This window comes from Arachis ipaensis, chromosome B06 (genome assembly GCF_000816755.2).
Source record: "Arachis ipaensis cultivar K30076 chromosome B06, Araip1.1, whole genome shotgun sequence".
In the NCBI taxonomy this organism is placed as follows: Eukaryota; Viridiplantae; Streptophyta; class Magnoliopsida; order Fabales; family Fabaceae; genus Arachis; species Arachis ipaensis.
The window spans coordinates 87,629,876-87,639,147 of record NC_029790.2 but is presented as its reverse complement, the minus strand read 5'-3'; the positions used below and the strand labels follow the sequence as shown (position 1 = coordinate 87,639,147).

The 9,272-nt window shown below is 33.4% G+C and overlaps 1 pseudogene; it reads right to left on the bottom strand.

Moving 5' to 3' along the window:
• LOC107647025 lies at positions 2,658 to 8,967 on the bottom strand (annotated as a pseudogene).

Here is a 9,272-nt window from a genome sequence, read left to right as displayed (position 1 = left end):
CCAAATTTATAATTTAAATATAGAAAATAATTCAATAATTATAAAATTAGACAAAATTCTAATTTAAATAGCCAAACCCCATTATTTTCAAATTTTTAGAACTTTAAATCATAAATAGAAAAATAATCCATAGGTATAGAGTTTGGATAAAAACCTTAATTTATTTCAAGTCCAATTAATTATTTTTAATTATTTTCAATAAAAAATAATTTCTGAAATTAAGACCATAAATAAATATATAATTTGAGATTGATTCAAAATAGGCCTTTTCAAAAGTCTTGGGTCTCACAACTGCAACTAGAGAAGATCTGTTCTGTCTCGTACCTGGAAAGCAAGTGTCTGAACTGGTAATAAAGCTGATGACATTGAAGATAACATCAAATATTAGCATGACCAAATTAAAAAAATGTTTGGTCCCTTCCACCATCATTTACGGTAAGTCAAAATCTTGATTTTCTCAATTTAACTAAGTAAAATAAATAATCATTGTGCTCAAACATTCCTAGGATGACGTGTCGTTACATACGGAGGATCATGACTTACTGGAAAAATATGCACATTATATGCCACCAACCCGTGACCTTCGATTTGTAAGTTCTCATTAATTATTGGAATATTTTTATTATAATAAAAGTACTCAAAATTTTACTTATACATATTACATCCTCTTTGTTATACAGATATATGTCCCAATCAAGGAAAATGATGATCACTGGTATCTAATAGTAATGAGCATTCCTAACAAAATACTTTATCATTTAGACTCTCACCGTAAGGTTGAAGATGATGAACCACACAAGCATCATATTAGAAATACAGTAATTTCTCCTACTATAGAAACAAGGCTAATAATAACATTACTTCGAATAATAAAGCACACTATTCTTATTACAGGGAGTGGCTCTTTCTGAAATAATATTTTCAGAGAAGTATGCAGAATGTGGTATACAAGAAATAGTGAGTTTCGAGGGTTGGGAAGTCCGTAGTGTAATAGGTATTCCTAGGTGCACAAATAGGTAATTATTCAAATTGTTGGTTATTTAATTTAATATATATATATATATATATATATATATATATATATACTGTTTTCGACTTCCTTATGTTGTATTGCATGATACGTTTTCACACAGTAATGATTCAGCTGTATGGGTTATGCAATGGATGGATGTGCAACAGGAATTCACTCCTGTGGTCCCTCCAAAGTGGTCCCTCCAAAGGTAACTTTTAACATAGACAATTTCGCTCTTTAATTACACTAATACATGTGTTAACGTTTGGTAACATAAGTTACAGCTGCATGAGGAAATGAGTAGAATCTATTTAGCATTGGATTTTGTCACCAGAGATTGGAATAAGATACGGGCAGATGTTAACGAGAGGTTTCAATCATGGTGGCTTATGATATACCCATAACATCTTTACTTAAATTGGGAAGAATTATTTATGTCTTATTGTTAGACTTACTAAAATAGACGAATTTATTTATTAACTATGTTTTATTACTCTCATTTTGTATCGCTTTTTCGTTATCCTACTAAGAACCTATAATTCTGAATAAAACTCAAAATCATCAATGCTATTTACCTCATTTTTGTTCAATTTTTCTATGATGTGCTCTTCTTCATTAAAATAAAAAAATAAACTGCATAATATATATTTCACAACTAAAACAACAAAATTACTTGAATTATTGAAATTTAGATAATAATGATTCGTTCACTAATCATGCTCATTATTCGGTTATATGGTTCTTCTTTTCTAATGACCTAATTATAACATTAAAAGTAGTGTAAGAATTCTATTAAAAACTCATGCTTGATTTTCTGCCATTAAGTATAGCAATGGTTTGACAAAAATAGAGAAAGTATACAAAATAAAAACCCCAGAATGAAGTGAACCATAATACTGGGCAACATGCAAGGATAGAATTCCGGACGAAAAGTATGTATTATCACTGGAGGAAGCAGAGATGGTTCGACCCAGGGAGCACGTGACCATCTTAACATACTTCAGGATTAGGTACCATGTGATGCAAGCCGCAAAGACATTGGTGAACAAAAGGTATGATCCAGAAGTGATTGATATCAGGTCCTTGAAGACATTTGACCTTCACACAATTGGGAAGTCAGTGAAGAAGACTCATTGGGTGCTGATAGTGGAAGAGTGCATGAGGACAGGTGGAATCGGTGCAAGTCTCACAGCTGCCATCAATGAGAATTTCAACGATGATTTGGATGCTCCAATTATGTGCTTATCTTCTCAGGATGTGCCAACCCCATATATTCCGGAACGCTGGAGGAATGGACCGTGGTTCAACCTGCTCAGATTGTCATTGCAGTTGAGCAGCTTTGCCAATAAACTATTGTTCTATTGATCAGGATTTCATTTTGCTATAGCTACAGCAACAACCTTCATTCCAATCTTTTACTTTTAGTTTTCTCCCACAACATAAACTTTGGATATTGGTTGCAATTTTTGTTTTCTTCTTTTGATATTGCTTTCAATTTGTTGCCAAAACATTTTATTTTATTGAAAATAGGGGTAGTTATTAAATGTGAGAAAGTAATCCATCATCCATGCTAAGATGTTATGTTATGCACCTCATTCTGAGAAAGAAATAATTCTATAATAATATTTCCTTATGTTTATACAAATTAAAGTGCATATGAAATTATTAGAATAGATAGCATTGATGGCAAATTGGCAATTTTCATGCCACGCTGACAATGACCAAGATAACTACAAATGAAGTAGCTCTGTCCTGAGCGAAGCTAAGTTTGATCATTTTCTGACCAATGCACTGTGTCTCCAAATTCCCTTCCGATCTTTGGAATTGGAATGCATAGCTCGAAAAAAGACTTGTCTACTTCCATCACGTTGTGCATCCTAAACATGTAATTGAATTCTGCATGTGTATAACTAAAAATTAAATGAATGAATGAAGAAAAATAAAAAGGAAAAGAGGATAATGGTGGATGTTGCTGACCAAGTACATCACCAGCCATGAAAGTCTTTCCATAAGGCCAGTTACTAACGTTGAAGGACCAACCACGTGAACAAAAACTGCCTAAGTACACACATTATTACAGTGACATTTACATCATTTACTATGCATAGTGAAGCTCTAATGGATCAAATAAAAAGGTAGACATCCCACCAATTTCACTGTTGTCAAATATTAGAGAACCAAAGTTTAGGTCCCTAATCTTGATATACAATATCAGAAGAAGAAAAGCCAAGCAGGACTTCAAACTCTGGTTCATAATAGTAAATAGCAATGGTCCAACATGTAGTGAACATAATATTTGAATAGATCAATGTGACAAAGAACACAACAAATTCACTAACAAATGAAGGATAGCAAATTTTTCTTTATTCATTTCTATGATGGAATAAAAAAGAAATAGCTTCACATTTCTATGATGCCATAACAAGAGTACAAACTTCAGCCTTTAGTCATAAACACGAACAACAACAACCATCGCAAAAGCTGAATTCCAATAAGATTAAATGAAACAAAAATAAATTAAAAAAAATACCAATCCCAAATAAAATAAAAATTGGAGAATACCAGAAACTTAAACCATTAACTATACCTTATTACAGCACTTCATTGCTACTGTACGAAGCATTCTCATCATATACCTACAATATCAGCAATATAATATCATTAGTACTAGCTAATAAGGTGCAACTAAAACTTTGTCATACCTCATTATTAAAAATACTTACCAATGAGTCATCTTCAATGTTTATGTGATCATCCGAGTCATTATCAAATGTGTCATTTCCACGGCCTTCTAACTGTGAAATTCCGCGACGAACACGACAAGTTGTTCGATTGTGGCCCTCTATGCCACACTGTCCACATCGATGTTTTCTTTTATTGGACTGCAAAGCCCCCCCTTTTGTCCTACATTTTCTTGGGTCCCTTGGCATGCTATGTCCCAGATCATTGGTTGCACGCCCAACTCCAGAAGCATTCACTTGCACATCATCTCTTACACTATCAACATCATTGACCAACTCTTTTTGTGCAGCATCTTCCTCCTTAAATTGTTTCAATAAATTCATAGCCATGTCCCGTGTAAAGATAAATCTCTCGTTATCTCGGCAAGCAAAGTTAGCTAGTTGTCTAAACCAATCCATCAAATAACCGTATTGACTTAGCATCAAAGAATCCCAATGAAGCCCGACCGCATTTTGCAAACCTACTTTGGTAGTCTTGGTCCACCAAGGCAAGACTAATGACCTTGGCAACTCTTCTATATCTTCATGCACCAAGACGCAAACTATGTGTTCACAAGGTATGCCAAATGATTCCATTCTCATACATGAACAATTGAATTCCATCTCAATGTCACAACAGAATACACGCCACATCTCATTTGGCGTTTGGTCCAAACCGACAGAGTAAATCACATAAGAGCCAGTTTGCCTCATATTTATTACCTTCATTGATGCAGCCCGTACAAGGATTGGTTGGAACATATGAAATATTGATAGGGTGTAAACATTGGCAGCACTCATCTCTAACTGTTGAAAACAAGTCTGCATATTGGGTCTCCCATTCACAGATGCGAGGTCAGCCTGGACCTCTTTCCACCTTATATGGTCGACACATCGATTAAAGTGTTGAATGAACTCAACCAAATTGTACCTTGAATTGACATACTTTGCAATGATTGAGTTTAATCCCTCGCACCGAGAAGTAGTCCGAAAACTAGCAAAAAACTTCCCTCTTATATGTGCAGTTGCCCATGAATGTCTCTTTTTATACATATCTAGGACCCAATTCTTTTTTTCGACGCCAAATCCCTCAACCATTTCAAACCACTTTTGACGAAATACATCAATTTCATAGTCGCCTAGCATACACTTTTTAAACATGGACGTAAACTGGGGCTTGCCAATGTTACTTGTTGTATTGCGAATCAGATGCCGTGCACATAATCTATGATGTACATTAGGAAACTCTTTCTCAATGGCGAACTTCATTGATAGATCACCATCCGTGATAACCAAAACATGTGCTTTCCCATTCATTGCCACCTTCAGTTGTTGTAGCAACCACCTATACGTGTCTTTTTCCTCATCGCAAATTAAGGCAGCAGCAAAGATAATTGTTTGATTGTGATGATTGACACCAGAAAATACCACCAATGGACACATATATTTATTCCTTTTATAGGTAGTATCAAAAGCCAGCACATCGCCAAATAATGAGTAATCTGCCATACTGAGACCATCGCACCAGAATAAATTGCGCAAGGTACCATCGGCATCCATGTGATGATTAAAATAGAGAGAAGGGTCGTTTGTTGCTTGATCTTCTAGATACTTCAAAGCTGCATATGCATCATTGGGTAATTGGCGCCTCTGCTTTGCTATTTTATTGTACATGTCCCTTTGCGTGAAAGAGAGATACTCATAGCCACCTGCCTGATTTGCTAATGCCCGATATATCTACCCAACACTAATCCCACCCTTTTTCATGTTAACCATGTGGCCAATATCAGCCTCGGACATGAATCTATGCCCACGAAGCTATCCATTCAACCGAGGATCCAGAAGCGGATGATTGTGTTCATCAGAAAAATAAGAAATAAACTAACGACCACTAGGTGCATCTAGACGAATCTCCATCATTGCACTGTAGCCACACCTTGTCTCGGGAGTAGGTTTTTCTCTTAGAGTTTCCAATGCCATAATTATTTTGCAGTCTAAATTCTTTGCGATGACATACAAAATTCTTCAACTTAAGTACGCCCGCACGACTCTTAAATATATATATCTTTCATCAAATAGTTTACTTTTATTTAATTTATTTTAATTTTAGTTATAAACTCACTCATTCTTAAATTAATTATATTTTTATTTAACAATAATTATAAACTCACTTATTTTTTCTTTTCATAATTATATAATATATTAATATTATTTTTAATAAATAGGTTCGATCACCGATTCGATTCTGACAACTATGGTCATAAGACAATATTAAACAAATTGAAAAAAGAAATACCAGCCAAATTAACATGATTTAACATATATATATCATGAATTGGATATTTGTGTATTTTATTTCTGATATATTAGCTTGATTGTTATGTAACAGGTACCTTCCACACCATATACAAAATTCTTGCCCATAATGGAGAGCGAAAGACTTAGAAAGGATCCCTTTTATATATTCAACAAGGTCCTATTCCATTTTTAATCTTTTATGTACTGCATAGCCACTGATTCCTGAAATCTCTTTAGAACACAAATTACTAACATTTAAACATGTTTTGCAAAATGCCCCCATTTTAGTGTCACATAGGATACTCTAATTACATGGCAACACTCTTAGTCCATAATAGTATAAGCTCATATGCTGCATAAACTCATGGTCCATACAGTTGCTTTTATAGTAGTACTCTATCCATACTAGCAGAACAACTTCTTGCTTTAACAACCATCTAGGACTCGTTTCATTTGCATCAATCTGCCCTTTAGCCCTTTATGCATTATCATAAAAAGAATGCTCTTTTTGTTTAGCACAAGAACATCAAGTATCTCTAGTTAAGATATGTATCAGATATATCAAGCAAATCGAAAATATTATGAAAAGTAGTTGAGTTCTTAATTACAATGAATACAATTTAATTTTAGATGTCTACACTGAATTGAAGGAAATCTCTTTTTCGATTCAACCCACACTTTCATAATACAGTATTCAGATACTAACAACTTGAACTCAAATACTAACCACTTGAACAAATTATTCAAATACCAATTTAGGATACAGTAAGCAAATAACAAAACATTAAAAAACCACACAATTTGAACAACAGTCAATGGTTTTGATGGATAATAATGAAAACTTGGTGCTGAATTTCATAGAATTGTCACTTCCTAAATGTATATCTTATCAAAATTCATGCTGGAGGATTCATTCTATACAATAAGCACCAAAAGAAAGTAATGGAATAGATCCAATAAATTACTATGGAAAGTCAGATTACAAGCTTACCACCTAATGCATCCTTTTATAACCACCTAGCACCTTTACGCAACTTCCAATTTCACAATCAATTTTCTTTACTATGTGGTCACCTCTGTGCATGAAAAACAAACAAATTCAATCACAACAGAAATCTTAAATTTAATTTGATAAAGCTTTAATTTCAACAGTCTTAATTTTTTTAGAGCAGCAATTGATATAAGATTCAACAGAGTCATAAGGGTGCACTTAATATATTCACAAAAGTAGCTAATTATGAGATTAAATTCTTTTGATAATTTTTTTAATGTTATATTCACAAAACAAAACCACTCATATAAGAGTACCATTCTCTTGACATTAAGAATCAATTTTACTGGAAAGATAAAGTACCAAAATCTAAGTTAACATTATAGTTTTTAACATTGTAATGTACTACTAGTATAATTGAATCAAATATTGATGACCGGTTTTCACTTTTCATTTTTCACTTACATATGATAAACCATGATAATTCATTTAGGATTTATGATTTGTTAGTTTATCATCTTTATCATACATGTATACAATAGATACAAAGTTACATCAAAACTAGAAGATATTGATTTTGACATGTATGTAATTCTAAGGATAAATTATATAAATAAATTAATCTAACTCTAGTATTACCTAATTATTCTAAATGAGAAATTTGATTACATTTTTGTCCTTTTTAAATTTATATAAATTGTTGTAGTCAGCAATGATTTCAATTTTATATAACTCTCTGAACCTTGCTAAATTATGACAACTTGGCATAATTTGTGTCTTTGCTATTGTTCCTTGTAAATTGTTACTATGCCAAGCACAATTTTATCTCAAAAAATGTCTCTTAGTAAATTTTAATTACAAATAAGCAAGTCTTTTTGCACCAAGTGAAGACAGTAACATGAATAGAATGCAGTATCTTAAAAGTTACCATCAGAAAAAATAAATAAATCCAGAAATAAACTTAACCTTACATAGTTGCATTTCCAATTCCTTTACACGAGCAGCAAGTTGTTTCTTTTCAAGCTCTTGTGTCCGACCAATGGATACAAGGTGAGCACCAACCTCCTAATGCAAAAATATTAATTAGAAGCATTAAGCACACAATAACTCATCAAAACACCAAACCTCAATTATAAATTAGATACTGAAATCATAAAAGCACTTTAATTATTGCTACATACACAGCTCCTTTTAAGTGCAGTTCCTAGGCATCAACAGCATTGCTCATGAGCTTTTCGAAAATTTTCTATGAATAGAATTTTGTCATTCATGAATAGATTAAATCCACGGCATAATTGAGTCAGAGTAGAACACCTATTTGATATTTAAAAGATTAGAACCCTTATAAATTAGGTCCAAAAGCTAATATATTCTCATATGCTATCTGAATGATCAATATACCAGTGTGGCCTAACTCTTACTGCAGAAAAACAAGAGTTATTGACCAAACAGCAGAACACGACTAACCAATATATAGATACAGGGAATTTCCTCAATTCATGGACTTATATTGTCCTTTGACCAATAAATGACAAAGAACTATGCAAAACCTCTAAGTGGAACCTAAGCAATACAAGCATGGTAACATGAAAAAAGGGGATTAGCATATTTCTTTTAAAATCCACCGGTGTATTTGAAAAGTATTATATGATCCACAATCTCACATCGTGATGATAAATTTCACAAATAAAAAACTTTTCATACCATGCAAATAAAAAAATCATTAACTGAAAGATGCTAGTGAGATGTGCAGCAGAGGAAGAGGAAGAGAGAAATGCAGGAATTGAAATTGTATGAAAATCCTAATGGACCATTTCTTCTCTGAATGCTTCTAATGTGAGAATGAAAAGAAGCAGGGCGCGGCGGCGGAAGCAGGGCGTGGCGGCGACGGAGGCGTGTTGCGGCGATGGCGGAGGCGTACAAAACTTGCAGCAGAGGAAGAGCATGAGAATGGCAGGGATTGAAGTTGGATGAAAATCCTAGCTGCTTCTCTTCTCTAAATGCCTCTGTATTTGAAATAAAAAAGAAGGGGGAGGGCAGAGTTAGGATTTTTCAATCCGCACTCTATTTCGGAAGGAGATTGCTTCAATCTCGTTGATGCTCTCCAAGAAGTCTAATCTCTGTCAGTTTCTCATATCCAAAAAAAGGGAATGGAGACAAAGTTAAAAAACCAATAATTGGAGGGATCAAAATGTAATTAGTAACTTTTTCAAAAAAAAATGTGGTATATTTTGTAATTATTTTTATGAAG